A 17,833-nucleotide genomic window follows, 5' to 3' on the forward strand; every position below is an offset into this window, starting at 1 on the left:
ATAGAGAATAAGCTAGAAGACTCAACTAGGACCCACTAGCCAATCAAGCGAAGTTGGCAAACCCATCAACCAACAATACAACACTTATGACAACTCTAATGTGCAATGTGCACTTGACCCATCGCACACAGTAGCTTGATATCAAGAAAGAACCATCACTTGATCAAAATGATGCCTTAAGCAACAAAACCACCTTTTCTTGATTGGATTTCCCCGTCGAAGTACACGCACACTCCCCTCAAACCATAATCCAAAGTAATAACACAATCAGGGCTACCCAACATAGCCCCCTTAATCCGAGGATGGGACAAAAGACAACTTTCATAAAATCTCTTGAACAAATGTGAAAGACACCTAAACAAAGTAGAAGATATTTGACCACATCGGGCCAAACACAAGCAGAATAAACCTGAATAGACAAAAGAATTAAAAGCTTGACCACCCACACAAGTCAAGGCCAAAAAAATTCCCCCACATAAGGCAAGATTCTCAAGAAAGATTGTTTGTCCGTTTTAAAAAGCCCTATCATCCTCATGGTCAGACCTTGATCAACCATAGGTAACCTTATAAAGTCTTCACTTGGTGGGATAATCTTTGACAAAGCAAGCCTTCTATCACTTATGCTGAGCATCAAAATCTTGCTTGTAAATAAACTTTGCCACATGTTCCTCTTTGCAATATTCGCACAATAGTTTCTCTTTGCTGTAATTACTCTTCACCTTCTTTCCTTCTTGGAGTTTTTCTTTGTTCACAACATATGCAAGCTTTGCTCCTAGTACTAGTGCCTTTTTTCTATGAGCTTCTTTTAATAGTAATGAAACAACATCATGGAAATCCATGCTAATGAGTTGACTCAGAGAATTGTCACCAACTTAGCATACCTTGGAGGCAAACTCAAAAGAAGAATGGATTTAGCATCATCGTCATCAACTCTTACTCCCAAAGCTGATGTTTCATTATTGACTACATGCAATTCAATTGCATACCCAAATACACACTTTCTCCCATGTGCAAGCCAAACAACTCCTGCTTCAACATGATTTTGGAAATTTTTATATTTGCTCCAAACAGAATCTCCAATGTACTTTGGTTCTATGCCACTATCTTTGGTGGAAATAATTAGCTTTAAAAGCTATTCCAACATAATCAATGATTTCTTGTCCTCCCATGCCTGGATCTATTCTCAGACCTAGTTTTTGCTAGGCTTGTTCTCTAAGCTAGAGCAGACTCCCCACAATCCCTTTTGTATGAAGAATAATTCAATAAACCACTACTAAGAATAATTCTTTTGTAGATCTTGTGATTGAAGATTCTACTACAATAGGATTGTCAACCTTTGACCAAGGTATTAATCCAACAAGCTTATCCAAATTTCACACACCCTTAGGATCTATTGCTCAAATACCATTATCACAAATTTTGAGAAACAAATCAAACACTAGAAATCATCAACTCCCTTTCCCAATTTCCTACAAAAAGGTATGACAATAGAGATCGATGGTGACATTGTAGATACATAAAAAAGACTTTGATATTAGACTATTAAGATCGATTACCCTTATCAATTTTGTTGCCAGATATAAGACACAAGATTGGATTCTTATTAGTAGCTAAGGACAATTAATAGAGCATCAGATAAATGACTCTACTAGAGCCTAATAGCCAATCAAGAGAAGGTGACAAACCTATCAACCACCAACGCAACACTCACAATGACTCTCGTGCGATATTCTCTCGATCCATGGCACAAGGTAGCTTGATATAATTGGTTTGCCATGTAACGGTATGTGCATGGTTTTTTAGCAAAAACCGATGAGCAGAAAAGTCCGAGCAATAATTTTTTGACACCAACCATGTTAGTATATTTCTCAAAGGAATATATAATTCTTTCTTAATTCCTCAAACATTATCTATACATGAACAAATAGTGAACACTTTAGAAACTCTTATAAATCCCTCCCTACCATACTCTCTTTTGAGGATTATGGTAATTCAATGAATTTAGAAGAGTTTCCCCCTAGCTTTGGCAATCCCATATTTGAAGTATTGAGATGCTCTCATGTAACAATGTATACCATGTTCCTTGGATGAGTAGGGAAGAGATATTGAAAACCCTCATACCTGTAGCCATTATAATTGATCATAAATTCACCTCTAGAATATTATCAAATATGTTAAGGCAAGGGAAGGATTTTCAAAATATTCCCAATTCTCCAAACCTAAATACTTTTAAGGAAATGTGGTCCTTCCTGAACTCCTTCCTACCATAATATGAATTAGGGAGAAGTTATATCTCTTATATACATCTTTAAATATCTCTTATATACATCAAAAAATTATACTTTAAATCCCACCATTTCATAGATTAAGAAATTTTAAACATTCTTCCTTTTTATAGCTCCTCAATCCAAGCTAAGGGGCAAAAGTTATGACCCCTTCTTTATAGGCCCTCCAAGGGTATTACGCCAATGGAATAGGGTTAGGGCTAGGGAATTTCCCTAAAAATGACTTGAGACTACATATTTTGGCCCCTCCCACCTTTTCTCCGCTCGTTGCCTAGGGGTTTTTGCTCAAAAAATGGAAACCCTCACCATGTAACTACCATGCAAGAGAATTGCCACATTGATGCATGGGCACCCCCATCAAACCATAATCCCCCTTGAGGATTACCCAACATATGTATGTGTATTATGCATGTGTGTGTGTGTGTGTGTGTGTGTGCATGTGTGTATGCACACAAGTGCACACACACGCATGTGTGTGTGTGTGTGGGTATGTGTATGTACATGTGCATGCATGCCCACACGCGCATGTGTGTGTGTTGTGTATGTGGGATACTTTATATTATTGGATATCTATTTGGTTATTGTTCATGCATGGATATTTGTTGAAAATCATGTATTGTTTTGAGTACATTTTTATATTTTTATGTAATTTTTGGATACATAAAAACTATTTTCTCAAATGATTGGACAAGATATCGGAGCACCCCATCCCTCCATGTTGTTGCCCAAAATTGGGCAAGGTTTGGATAATATACACACTGGGGTTCTCTAGGGTTGGTTCATTGCCTTGTGTAAAATATTTAGTCATAGGATCATTTGATCATTTAATATAGAGTTAGTAAGGCACAATGTGGTAGTTTCTTTTCTTTTTTTGTATTTTTTAGCCCGTTATATTGAGGATTTACTAAGGCTGAGAAGAGGATGGGTGGTGCTCAAAGACTCCTCCTTGGTTGAGACATTGGCTTCCTTATTTACTGGTAATATTTTATGTCTTTATCTCATTTATATAAGCCCAAGTAGCCCTTTCTTGCAAGCCCAACCTTACATTTCATATTCGAAGTGTGCTCATTTGTTATCGCAGTCTAACTATTTATTATCAAACATACCCAAGCTTGTACTCAAGCTTGGGATCATTGGTATTTGAGCAGTGATCACTTGTACCCAAGCTTGGGATCACTTGTACTTCATTTGTATTCTTTTTACTTCAAGTTGAAGGATTCCTTGCATGAACATAAGATGCTTCTCAAATACTTCCACTGATTTGACATACTGACACCAAGAAAACTGACCCTCTTGCTTGGGACCGTGATGGGACTGTTAGTTGTGAGTGGGAGTTTACCTACTCATGAAGAGTCATGCAAGTTTATACGAAAGAGTGCCTCTTCCTCCCTAGTTTTATTCCAAGATTGGGAAGTTCTCCAAAACAAGGCAACAAATATGCCTATCCTAGATCGAATTGAAGGTGCCTTAAAACTATTTTTGCTTTCACATGATATACACAAAGCCATCTACATTATCATGCCCTTTGATCTATAACCTTTGTTATGCCATTACATGTTGAATACTAGAGATGTGACATATTGAATGTTTGCTGAATATTAAATTGGATAGCGACTTGAATCTTCTTGATCTACAAAAACATTTGATCCTCTTTTGTAATGCCAATTACTACAATGAAGGATACACATCATGCACACAACCAATTATATTGAAAGTAAAACAATCAATTGGAGCAATCATTAACATCAAGAAAAGTCATCAAAGAGGCACCTCACTTGAGATTGAGAGAGAGAGAGAGAGAGAGAGAGAGAGAGAGGCAAAAAAGTTGTGTATTCATAATCAAGCTAAAAGATTTTTACACTATAACTTCTGTCAAAGTTGCCTCTCATGACAGACATATAGAGAAATCTATAAAAATTCCTAAAGCCACTACCACTTCATGTTAGGGGGAAGGGAATAGCACTTTGTATTTGGAGAAAGAGGGTAGAGAAAAATATTCTACATAATCCTCATCCTCCACTACCCAATGAACCCTCACCTCAACTTCTTACAAGGTCATCATCAAGGCACCCAAGTTCAAGGAGGCCTTGATTGAGGATGTTGATCTTCATGTCCATAGGTTATGCATGAAAATAAAAGGGACTGTGAGCGAGATTTTTCAAGCATTAACCATGGTCCTTGCTCTTGCTTCCACGTACATTGGCAACACACTTCACCATAAAAACAAAACCAAAAGAAGCACCCACATTAAGGCTACAATGCATATAGACAAAGCAATAAAACATTGGTTACGTCCATTTTGTGAAGCAACATAGATAGCCACTCTCATTAATAATCAACTACCATTTCACACAATTCAAAATCCAAAACCAAATTGAATATCCAAAAGCATCAATGTATATGTCTATAAAGTTAATGAAATGCCTTCCTATCCAAAAGTCATCAAAGCGGTTATATTATTTGCATTTTTGTCCACATCATCATCACCCGTACCTCTAATGTCCTCCCTACCTTGTTTCCTACTGCTAATTAAGGGTTGAAAATGGGATGTGAGTGGCCCCTCTAAAGAAAACATACTTTCTAGTCTCTATTCAGAAAAACATAACTTTCTAGCCTCTATCTTCACTTCCTCATAGTAATCAAACAATGTGCAATCAATAGGAACAACTATTCCTCTAGGGACCTCTAAAATCCTAAAGCAGCTACTGGGCCCTTTTCCATACTTTGTCTAGGAGCCCTTCTCTTAACCAAGTAAGACACAAGGTGGGTCAATGCATGATCCAATCGTTGTGGAACTATTTTAGGGACAGTTTTGGGGCCCCGACACGATTCGCTGGTAGGCAATATTTTGAATTTTGGGCATACTTGCACTCTTCCAGGAATTCTTCTTGACGTGATGATTGCCTTACTAGTGTAATAATGAGACACAATCTGTTAAAAGTTGTTGTTTTGAACACTATAGAGCTTGTCACATGTCACTACATGAGTAATCTTGCCCTCTTTGCACAATCTTTGTGCATCAGATTATTTAGAGTTTGTCTTGTCAGCTCGCTAACTGTCATCTACCCATAGCTCGACATCTATCATGTACGTGCAACTCTCCTATGCTAATCTAGATTTGTGACCACTGCGGTGACATTGGCTTGGTGCGACCACTACGCTGGTTCTTGGAGGTGGCTATAGCTACTCCTAATTAAACCAAAGAAAATATATTTCTGTTAATTGGCTTGAGACCCACATTGGAGTCCCACAATTGATCATATGTTTTTCATCAAGTTTAAGACAAGTGAACGTATGTCCTTGTGTGACCATCACATTGGTTCTATTTTAGTGTGGGTTGCAGTTAATCCTAAACCAAAGGAAATGTATTTCCTTGCAACCATCGCACTGGTCCTATTTTAGAGTGGTGGGTGCACAAAGTTAAACATTTTCCTTTGTGCAATCTCTGTGTTGCATATTTGTGCATCAGATTGTCCACGGTCTATCCTGTCATCTACCCATGGCAAGCCACTTGCCATTTATACCTAGCTTTTCCATGCTAATCTAGATTTACAACCACCACATTGATGTTGGCTTGGTGTTTCTTAGAGTTATTTTAGGTGGCTACTCCTTATTAAACCGAAGAAAATGTATTTACCTTATAAAGGAGAAACAAAGAAAAATAATTATAGCAATCTCCACAAGTAAGTAGGCTCTACAAAGAGCCAAATATGCCATTATAAAAACTATATTCTTCCTACTAGTATGACATAAAAGCCTTAATAAGTCCTACCTATCATCCTAGCAATGTATAAATGGAATAGGAACATGCTTGAAAACCACAACATTTTTTTGAGCCAAATCTTATGGACTACGATTGTGCGGAGAGTTCGATCTTGCTAGGAAACTTATCTGGAGTTATTAATTGGCTGGGGTTCCCTTTCATGTCGATATGGACTCCAGTGGCATGCCACATATGTATATTCTTGTGCAACTATCATGCTAGTTCTTTAAAATAAGGAAAATGTATAAGGATGGAGATAGTAATGTGTTTGAGAGATTATTGATTTGGAGAGTGCTTTTCACCTTTGGTTTGAATGAATATATAGATTCGACCGTAGCTTGACCTTCAGAATTATCCTCATGTGAAGTATTTTTCCTCTCCATAAATACACCGCCTTTTTTCTTATTCCATAATGTTTCTTGTGCTTTTCGAGACATCTGTTTTTCCCATGCCTCTTTGCATCATGCCTCCTCTTGCAATTCTTGTTATCATCAATTGCCCTGTTTGCAATTCTATGCCTAATTTTCCAGCCATGCAAAAATCTCTATGCATGCTATTTGGAAGGTGCAAGAGACATGATGTGATAGGACAAGTGGGGCATATTATGGAGAATGAGAAGACTTCACAGGAGGATCGTTTTGGTCAATTTGTTGTCAACTCTATAGATTTATTCAAACTAAAGGTGAAAAGCACTCTCCAAAAGTGATAATATCTCACTTACATTGCTAGCTTGATCATGACATTGTCTCTTTCTTTTGTCATTCACAAATACGGTTTGGTGGACAAGTTATGTTCTCATAGGGTTTTGGACCTAAACCAAGGAAAATGCATTCCTTCATGCTAGAACCAGCCCAAAATTAAACTAAACTAATTTAACTACTAGTAAAGTAAACTAATTCAACTACTTGGAAAGACAAAAATTTCAACCATTGGGATGGTCATCAATTCTTTGGGTTGCAAAACATATTTCTATTTCTATTTCTATTTCTATAATTATGCAATCACAAAACTCAGTTTAGGACAATCACATTAATCAATTGAATTATATACTGTTGTTCAAACGATCAGGTTGATTTTGAATGTGATGTACTAATTTCGCTACTACTAGCAAAAAGCTTGGAAGCTAAACTAAAAATTTTAGCTACTCTTAAACCAAACTAATTTAATTGGTTGGAAAACAAAACCATTGCTGGTCATCAAATGCCACCATGCTAGCATGCAATAGACATGAAATGGAGACTTATAACAATGATGGAGTGGAGAGTGAAATGATGCTGTGGTAAATGATTAAGTGGTGGCATTCAGAGCTTTAAGTGTGATGAATTAATGTGGCATCAGATCTTTAAGTGTGATGACTTAATGTGGCTTATTTTTAGCCACAGTGGGCTTGTAGCCAATTAAATAATCACCTAGCTTGCATGATGGGACAACCATTTGATCAACAAAGTTTGTAATTCCCTTGAGCCACTGCGGTGACTGGAGGCTTGATGGTGCCATCCAAATAATCATGAGCCATCTTAACAAGCCACCTTAAATTAATCAAAATTTGAGGTGCCATCCAAATAATAATGAGCCATCTTAATAAGCCATGTTAAATTAATCAAAATTTTAGCCAGTGAGGAGATTGGAGGCCTAGTGGTGCCATCCAAATAATAATGAGCCAATCTTCAATTAATCAAAATTGAGCTTCCAATTAATCAGATGCTTGGTCCGAGGGTGGTCCGAGGGTTGGGGGTTTTGTGCTTTCCCCTTGTCAAAATAAAGTGCCACGTTGGAAAATTTTATTATGATGCCCTTTCTAAAGTGATCAAGTAGCTAATTGCTGGCAATTTAATAGATGCAACTTAACTAGAAGGATGACAAGATTGTCAGGTGGCTCGGTGAGCACTGGATATTTAAGTGCCATGTAGATTCATCAACTTCACTGCTCCACCCTCATCTCCCACCTCATCTCCACCACCTTTGTCAAGTTCACGCTGGTTTACCATCGCCTCTACCACCCTCATCGACTTAAATATCAGTCTCATAAGAGAATTATAATGAAGATATGTATCCATCAATCTTACAACTTATCACCCACATGCTCTATTTTTTTTTTTTTTAAACTTGGTCATGCCCAAAAAAAGACCTTGTACAGAAATTGGTTGTTTAAAAAGGGCCACCGACCCACAGCCTATGCATGCTCTGTTTTAATAGCATTGAGAGCTAGTCTCAAAGAAAATTCTACTTCTTGAAAACAATACCCATGACTGTACTTATAGTAAAAAATCATCTTATTTCTCCTTCTCCATATTCAATTAATTATTGCTACATTGATGACCTACCACACCTTCCATAGCTCTTCGTTCATCCCACCCTTATCCCCCAAAAGTGCTACCATTTAAAGAGCATTTGTTGATCTCTTTGCCAGCAACATTTACAAATCCTCTCAAGCCCCGTCTAACCAAACAGGCCACATTACTTGGCTACTCATTTACAATGTTTCTTAAGAGACTCCGCATTATCTTATTTTGAGAACCTGAAAAGCCACACCACCTGGTAATCAAATCCTCTCCCAAACATTTACAACCGCTTGGGTTCCATATTCTCTTAAATTTAACCAATCCTTTTGCACACATCCTCTTTAACTTATAAGAAGCAATTACCATTGGACTAAATAAGCTTTTGTAAGCCCACTCTGAAAGCCAAAGTGAGCTACTAAGTGAAGCATCCCCTTGTAGCTGTCCCCCAACCAAATGACATCCTTAAAGATGAAATTCCACCTAACAATCATCTTACTATGTAGTTCAGATTCAGGAGTTTTGACTTCATAATTAGAGAGAATTATGTCTTGCCAAGGATCCTTGAACCCCCTAGGACCATTTAACTCAATCAAATACCTATCAAATATTGCCCATGGTTGACTCCAATGAAGTTTAAGCAATCATTTTCCCGTAGTTTTTGACCATACCCTCTAACCCAAGTCCACCCTCCTTCTTACTAGTAGCCACCATATAATTCCAATCTATGGCATGGCATTTCTCCCTCCATACAAGATTTCTAAGATACCTATCCATTTTATTTATTGCATTATCAGAGAAAGGAAAGGCAAAATCACATGTGACATAGACATCAGTACTTGTTTAGCAACAACTACCCTGCCAACACCGTATTAGATAAAGTGGGACAAAAGTTGCATTTTGGGAATTTTGAAATTGGTTGGATTTCATTAAATTTGGGAAAGGTTTCATTGATTGTAGGAATTTTGCCAATATCAAAATTTTACTGATATTTAGAAATTCCAGTGATTATGAAAACTTCATTGGTTGTGAAACCTTTCATTGGGTATAACAACCAAAACAAAGCTGTTGTGGCAGAATTTGAAAAATGTATTTGGTGGTGTTAATAAACACCGTTTGGGGATGACATGGATATTTTACTAAAGGTGTTAATAAACACCAGTTGGTGGTGTTAACAAACATCGTGCAAAGTGAACCACCAGAAACAAAGTACTTGTTGGTGAAAGACAGGTTCTGAAAATTGTCATATTAATAAGATCACAACAACTGAGAAACATCACATGAGATAACATATTACATTGGAAGTTTGGGAGATCAAGAAGAAGAAAATCATCACCATTTTCTATGGTCTAATACCACACTCTATGGAATCTTAATCTTCTTAGGTCTATTTATGGCTTTTGATGTCCACGACCAAGACCACGGCATCAACGCACTCCCATACTTGTGGATCCAACTTGTTCTCTACCCAATACTTGTTCCAACAGTCAACATACATATTTGCATCACTGAGGCCCTCTCTCTTTACCAATGGTGCCCAATATTGAATCAATAATTTCTTAAAGTTAGGAGATGTAGCATCCATCTTGACATCTGATATGGCAAGCCCACCCAACCCATATGGGCTATACAGGGTCTGATGGCCTCACCAAGATGAAGTCACCTTGCTTAATGTCCACCATTGGTCTAAAATCTTTCCTCGACTGACCTTTTAGAGGCCCAAAATAGTGATCATTCCATTCCTCATAGCCTTGGAACTCATTAATGCAAGCATCTATATCATCCTTGTCATCATGTGACTATGTTCTTGGCCAAAAATCTTTGTACACTCCTGTCTTTGAGATATTTTGCTATTCGAGCTCATTGATTATGTTTTCAGTAGTCTATCACTGGCCTAATGTAGAACTCATATGATGCATTCTTTCCACTTGCACATCTCTCCCAAAACTTAATGTAATCCTTCATCCCTGATATTACTTGGTCTCTCACAAATTCAGCCATTGGTAGTACATACGGACAACCTGTTGGCAACAATGGTTGTCCCTTTGTATCTTTCTTCCACAGGTCAATTCCCCCTTCAATGGGCATCTAGTTTGGTGATTTTGGATGCACCTTGTACTACATCATAGGTCTATCACCTTGCATGAAAAATCAAAATTGTAATGGCTTTGCATGTCCAACTAGCATTTCTTGCCCATCACATAGCTAGCCATCCACATAATCCTTGAAGTTAGGAACCCATGTAAGAAGAAATGGTGATGGTTAAGCTGATGTACATTTTTTGAATATGTCCATCAAATGAGGGAAAGTGAATGTTTGTCCCACTGGCAAACTCTTCGAGGACCTGCTAAACATTGCATCAATGTACTCATGTGTGTGCCCTACCATTAAGAAGCCCAATTGAACTATCTTGAAAATGCCCCTTGCTACAAGAAGAGAAAGATATGCAAAGAAGTATCTATTTTTGTTCTCTAGATCACAATTATCAAGCTGGAGTAGCAAGTTCTTTGGAAAATTTTGGTATGGTGCCTCAATAACGACACTTCTATTTGAAGAGGGTGGGATTTCACGTGTATGTGCAGCCCTTGCAATGGAAGTTGTCATGGAATCCATGTTAGACTTCGGGTCACCACTTGATACAGTCTCTAGATTTGCATTTGTGATCGTGGCATCTATAATTTCACACAAGCCAGGTCCCCTTGTGGAATACCTTTAGAACTGTAATGGGAGTCCAAAGCATTTCTTGAGCATAAAGCATTTAAAAGGCAAACACTACTTCTTACAATGCCATCAGTAGCAAGGTCTCCGAGGTCATGTGTATCCATCCTCTCGAGGTTGCGCAAACAAATTGAGAGCGATCCAATTGCTAGGTTGGGACCAGATGGGCACAAACCATTGAGGATGAAGTATCCATAATGACCATGTCCATGCCCATGGGTAATCATTCCAATGAATGAAACCTGTAATTGCCATGTGGAGTTGGTGTCCTTGGACCTCACCCAAAGTCTTGGAATTGCAGTCTTTTTTTGGTCCATCTTATCATGGATTATGCATACATACTTTTTTGGATCCATCTTGGAGTACCTACACCATGCATAGTATAGGTTCTTGCAACTTTGTTGCTGTATCATATGCATCTTTCTCTCCTCCATCAGTGAATTTTGCTCATCTTGACTTTTTGTGGCTAGCTAATTGAGCCTTGATCCAACTGCACAAGCTACATTTAGAGAATTCACTCGTCTTAACAAGTGCTACATTTTTAAGTCTGGTTTCCAAATCCTACCAAATGTGGACATGGATACGCTCTCATAACCACATTGATTAAGCGAAGCATTGACCTCATGCAAGATGTCTATCTTCTTATATACTTCAGGTATTACCTGTTGTGTCTCTCTAGAACCAACTTGCATGGTTCTACTCTTGTGAGGCATATGCTCCGTGCTATTATCCACAAAGTGTCGAACAAGAGCCCTACCCATACCTATGTGCTCCCTGCTCTTCCTCACAAACCCTGTATTCCCATGCACATATTGTTGCATGCCACCCTAGAATTGCTCCCTATATCGATAAAGTGATGTCCTTGGGATTCCATGCATCTCGTACCACATCCCGACCATTTACCTTAAAGTTGTAGTGTATTCTGCTAGCGCAGTCACAATGCCAAGCCATTGAAAACACTTCGTATATAAAGTTTGTTCGAGACTCCAAGGAGTTGCCTCAAAAGTTTTTCCTTACAATCATTAAGAAGTCTCGCTCAGCATGTTGGCAACACCTACTCCCATAGCAATCAATGGAAGAAACCTACTGCACCGACGCTAGTGACATTTTGTACATTGACGTGGGAGGATCTCTTTGCTTAGGCACCCTATTAGTGAAAGTGTATCTTCTTTTCTTTGAAGTTGGAGCATCATTTTTCAACATTTGATCGTTGACCACCTCATCTGTGCTAGTAACCTAGTCCATGGGCACATATTGTTGCAATGGGCTTCTATCAAGTAAGGCAATTTGCTTGATGGGCCACTTAACTAGGCTGAGAGAGCTGATCTCTTGCATAGAAGATCCTAAGTCACTTCTTGTAATTTGTTCTTTCTTCTCAATACCCACTAGAGTCACCTAGGAAAACATACAAGATCACATCTTCCCACAGGGTCTTTATTTTGCTCTCATCCCACAAGACAATTTTCTTCTCTTTCCAAGATTCCGAATGTGATTATCTATTTCCAATGAAGAAATTGGCATTACCTCAATGTAAGATTGCACAGGCTCAAGTGTTGGTGCAACCGACTCATCTAAAGAATCACCAACATGTTTCAGAGAGGTCTTAGGCCACTTGACAATGCTCGAGAGTGCCTCACTGATAAGCACTGCATCCATAGTGGGAAATGGCAAGAGCGTGTCACTATTGATATACTTCTCCACTATCACTGATACATTTTCTGCCCCAATCTTCACGCCACTGCAGTATCCCTCTTCACTGATACATTTCTACCCCAATCTTCACACCACTACAATAGCCCTTTGGATCTATTACACAGGCTGCACCAATTTATTGCACCACTTCGTTCCCCACCATCATCATGACCTTGTCCCCACACCTGATAGCCACCATCACCTACCATTACAATTATGATGTTGTGGAGAATGGCATCGGTGCCATTCTCCAACCATCATATGTTGTGGAGAATAGCACCAGTACCAATCTCCAATCATCATTTATTAGGTTCCTCCAAATTTTCTATGAGAAAACTCTCATATGACAACCTTGGCATCTGAAGAATGGGACTAGTTCCACTCTCTACAATCAATGTGTGCCACTCTCAACAATATCATGGAGGATGGCACCACTGCTATTTTGCATAAACTCTCATGGAGGATGGCATCAATGCCATTCTCTACAAACTCACAAGAACATTAGCATAAGTTTTGGTGAAAAGTCCACACGGAGGATGGCACTAGTGCCATTCTCCAAAATAATCATATGATGGTGGGGAGAATGGCACTTTTGACATTCATCACATAGAGAATGGAGAATGGCACTAGTTGTAGTTCTCTTCAATCCATATAATGAATGGTAGTGGTGCCATTCTCCACAACCTCATGTGATTAATTGGAGAATAACACCAATGGATGTTTGCTTCAATCCCTTTCTCCAAAGGATCAGATGAAGTTGTGGATAATGCCATTCTTCGCAATCCATGTGTTGAATGGTATTGGTGCCATTCTCCATGACATCATATGATTATTGTATAATGGCACCAAGGGGCCATTCTTCTTCATAAGCATGAAACCTTTTATAGTGTGAATATTTGCTTGATTGTGGGTGTAGTATTTCATAATGCATATATGATGTTCCTTCCCCTTGTCTCTTTTATTAATTGAAGTTACATTTTGATTGTAATATTTCCTAATAAAATTATGATTTTTTATTGTTCATTTCATTGCTCATTTTACTATGTTGTTTCCATTGGGGTTCTTTTGTTAATAGAAGATTGCAAGAATGGCTAGCAAAGGGAAGAGAAAGGTTTGAAAGGTGTCAATTTATAATGGAGTTAGTTCTAGAAGAGGATGGTATTTAGATATATACAAGGCTCCCTATAGTGCATTCCTTAATGAACATCCAAGGAACAACTTTTGAAAATGTGGGGAAAGTTAAGGAGATGGAGGATACCAAGGTTGAGAAAGATTCCTTGTCTCAATATTCATACATTGGATGGCACCATGTATCAATTGGATCTTGCTTGTTTTGATCATGCGAGGATGCATGCTATTGGAGAGCTGAGGTAAAAAAATTATTGCTTTAGCAATACCTTGAAATTTCTCAACCGTGCACCAAACAGTGTCTCTATGGCTATCCAATTGTTTGTTGCACTAGCTGTCAAGTAGAGGTGGTGATTATATCGAGCATCCAATGCCCTACCGATGATTCCAAGAGCATTTTGATTACGACTTTTCCATTGCAAGTGGCTACTATCTGATTCTTCCTTCTCTAATGGAGAAACCATGAGCCATAGCCCCTTCTCCGTCAAATACAACCAAATTGTCAGTTGCCATGTTGGAAAGTTTGCCCCGATGAAGGAAACTAGCTCACAGCATTTGACGTCAACTCCATGATGTGAGGACTACGTAGAATATCAGAGCATGCAATTGAGCAACTTCCTTACAACACACTCTATGACTGTATGTGCAGATCGACGTGCTCTGATACCATGTAAAACTCTAAAACAATACGAGTAAAATGATCACATAATGAAAGAGAAAGTTTCTTCTATTCTAGCACTGAGTAATGCAAACTGACTACATCTTGAGAGAGCGAGAGAGCTCAACAACACGAGCCATTTGAAGTAGAAATCCAATGAAGATGGCCAAAAATTAAGCACAAATCATGGGAGAACTGTCAGGAGAGAATTGCGCCATCATGTCCTCCAGAAACTCCTTCCACCCAACTCTATGCATGCAAGTGGCCATGCATGGAGTTCATGTGGTATCAACATAACCAGCCCCCATAAAGCCTAAGCCCACCAACCAAGGCTTGGTTTCAACACATATATGGTAAGGCTTTCGAGAATAGATAAGACTAGCACTCACTCTATAATGAAACATTTAATGAAAGAGAACGTGCACATTCATTGACTAGCTTTTGTGAATCCCATGTGCCATTTGAGCAACCCTTACGGGGATACCCAAAGCAGATGAGATGCACAAAAGCAGACTCATAAACAAAATCGAGGAATTATGAAGCACTTTATTTTAACAAAAAACCTCTTTTTAAATGAACAAACTCGTACTTGAAACAAAAAAAGAGGAAAACACATTAATAATTTCAGCCTCATATTCAAAGAGCACATGCCAAATAGAATGTACATGCACAAGCATATTGAAAACAATCACCCCAAACAATCCAAATTTCGTAAACCACCTAGGAAATAGTATAAAAAATTTCAACTTGTAATGCCGTACTTACATGGCCTCTCATGTGTGTCTCCTTAGGCATCAAGTTCATTCTGTCTATTTAATGTGGAATTGATCATTGCAGGAAAGACAAATTAACTTGTCAATTTTTATAGCCATATTGGAGGGCGCTTGAAAAAGCACATACAAGCTAAAAAAGCTGAAAAGCCAATAAAACAAAAATCTAATAGCCTAGAACGCTGAAGGACGGATGAACACCATGTGTCAATTTCTAAAAGAGGAATTTACCCATCCAAAAGTAGAGCTTAGGAATTTCAAAAAATCCCCCAAAAATTTGAATAATCATCAAACTTCACTCAATTGGATCCTTAATTCCTTTGGATCTACTTGAACGAAAGATATTAGCTCTGAAACCGGATCACTCAACCATTGAATTCCATATGCAGTATAAGCCCATTCTGTGAGTGGTTGTTTGATCTATACTCAAACGAAATTTATCGAGCATAAGTTGTCAAAAGAGATTTCCTATGTAGTACATTGATCAACGACCGTTTGGAGTATAAGCCCATTCAATGAGTGGTTGTTTGATCTATATTCAAACGAAATTCGTCGAGCATAAGTCGTCAAAAGAGATTTCCTACGTAGTACAGTACATCGTGTTTCCCATGTATGTGGTCCAATGTTTTATCCGATCCGTTAGCGATCGCCCTTTGTAAGGCATCATAGCCAATTGCACTCAATGCAGCCTAAAGGGATCTCTAAGATTGGGAGCTGATAGGAAGAACTATTATCGAGGTTGCCTTGTGGTGGAAATAGGAGAAGGTGACGAGGAGGTCAACAATGGGGAGCTAGTGTAGATACTTCTAATGGCTCGTCTAGCATTAGCTGTTGCTGCTCATGAGTTATTATATTGCAGGGCTTGAGTGTTGCAGGACTCTCTATCATGGGCTACTCATAGGTCTGACGTAGCTTGCAGGAGTAGAGATGGATGGAAATCTTTGCCTTATCTTTTATTATTGCTGCTCTCTTAAATTTTTTGTTGTGTGCAGACCTCTTTGCCGCAAACAAACTATGTGGCAAGTTGCTTGGGAGGCGCTACTGTGTGTGGCAACTCAACAAAACCGATCCAAGGTCCTTAGGGCTGAAATACCTCATAGGCTCAAGCATAGAGGTGTATGACTCCTTCAATCAACGAACTCTAGAGAACTGTGAAGAACTTGCAGAGAGGTAGGAGTGTTATAACCTTGTTAGAGAAAGCTAGAAAAAGCTCATGGAAGCTAGCTTGGAAGCTCAAAGGGGAGTTCACTCACCCAAAAGTAGAGCTTGAGAATTTCAAGAATTGCCCAAAAAAACTAAATAATCACAAAACTTTGCCCCAATTGAATCCTTAAGCACTGTCTCTAGGAGAGCTAGTGCTAACAAAGGAGAAATTGAAAGTAAGAAAATGTTATCCTTAGTATTCAAAAGCATTTGAACTCTCAACTTTAGAAGGCAATGCCCCTGATAATGGCACAGTTGACAACCTCTTCAACCCATGAAGGCATCTCACATGATAATGAAACACTTGTGAGATGACAAAGTGTTTGAATCATAAAGACATCTCATATGATGGAAGTGTACATATGTCTCCTCTTTGGTCTTTCTTTTAAAGTCGCTTTACTTTTTGTGCTTGAAATGCTTAATGGGAAGTTTAATGGTACCTACCCTTTTCCCCCACAAATCTAGTGAGCTCTTGTGGTGGTCAATGGTTTTGTCGAGAAAAAGACATTGTGAAGTGTTTGAGGGTTGAAAATGACATAAAATCCACATTTTCACCAAATGTTGTCTTTTAGGACCGGTTTTTGACAAGTGGCAGCTTGGAGGAGAAGAGTTTAGGAAACGTTGCCAAATGCTACCCTTGGACTCTTGGACTATCAATACCTCTTGGATTACCACCCTTGGACTCTTGGACTGTCAATACCTCTTGGATTACCACCCTTGGACTCTTGGACATTTATGGATTCATGAATTACCACAAGCTCTTAGATTACCACACATACACCCCTATACATAGTTGTACGCAACACACACTTTTTTTGGTGAAACCAGTGACTATAAAATTAACATAAAATCAATGTACATGACATTAGACTCCAAAAGAGAGCCTAATGGAAGCACTCAAAAACAGTGAGAAAACACTTCAAGGCTAGTAGCATCCAAATCCCTCACAGCATAACTATCATATAAAGATTGCTTGAGGGACATTCTGAAAAAAGCATATGCCTGAGGGAACTGTTGTCCCATCCTAAAATGCCATCTCTGTGTCCAAATAGTCCACAGTACCCAAAAACGAGCCCAGTGAAAGAAAAGGAGGAATGGAGACATCTGAGATGAGAAGCATCCAAAGATCTAGAAGAGTTTCCTGAATCTGATAGAGGGAAACAGAAGCCGCAGCAAATGAGAAACATGAGTGATCAATATCCGAGAGTGCGGGCAAGACCATAACAAATGGGGAGCTGTCTCACGATGATGAGAGCAACGGGGACAGGAAGAGGAAGCAATACGGCATGCTTCCAATTTCACCCCAATGGAAAAAGCTCCCACTATACATCTCGAAA

Source organism: Dipteris shenzhenensis, chromosome 26 (genome assembly GCF_047967505.1).
Source record: "Dipteris shenzhenensis isolate YYH24624 ecotype China chromosome 26, Dip_SZ_1.0, whole genome shotgun sequence".
NCBI lineage: Eukaryota > Viridiplantae > Streptophyta > Polypodiopsida > Gleicheniales > Dipteridaceae > Dipteris > Dipteris shenzhenensis.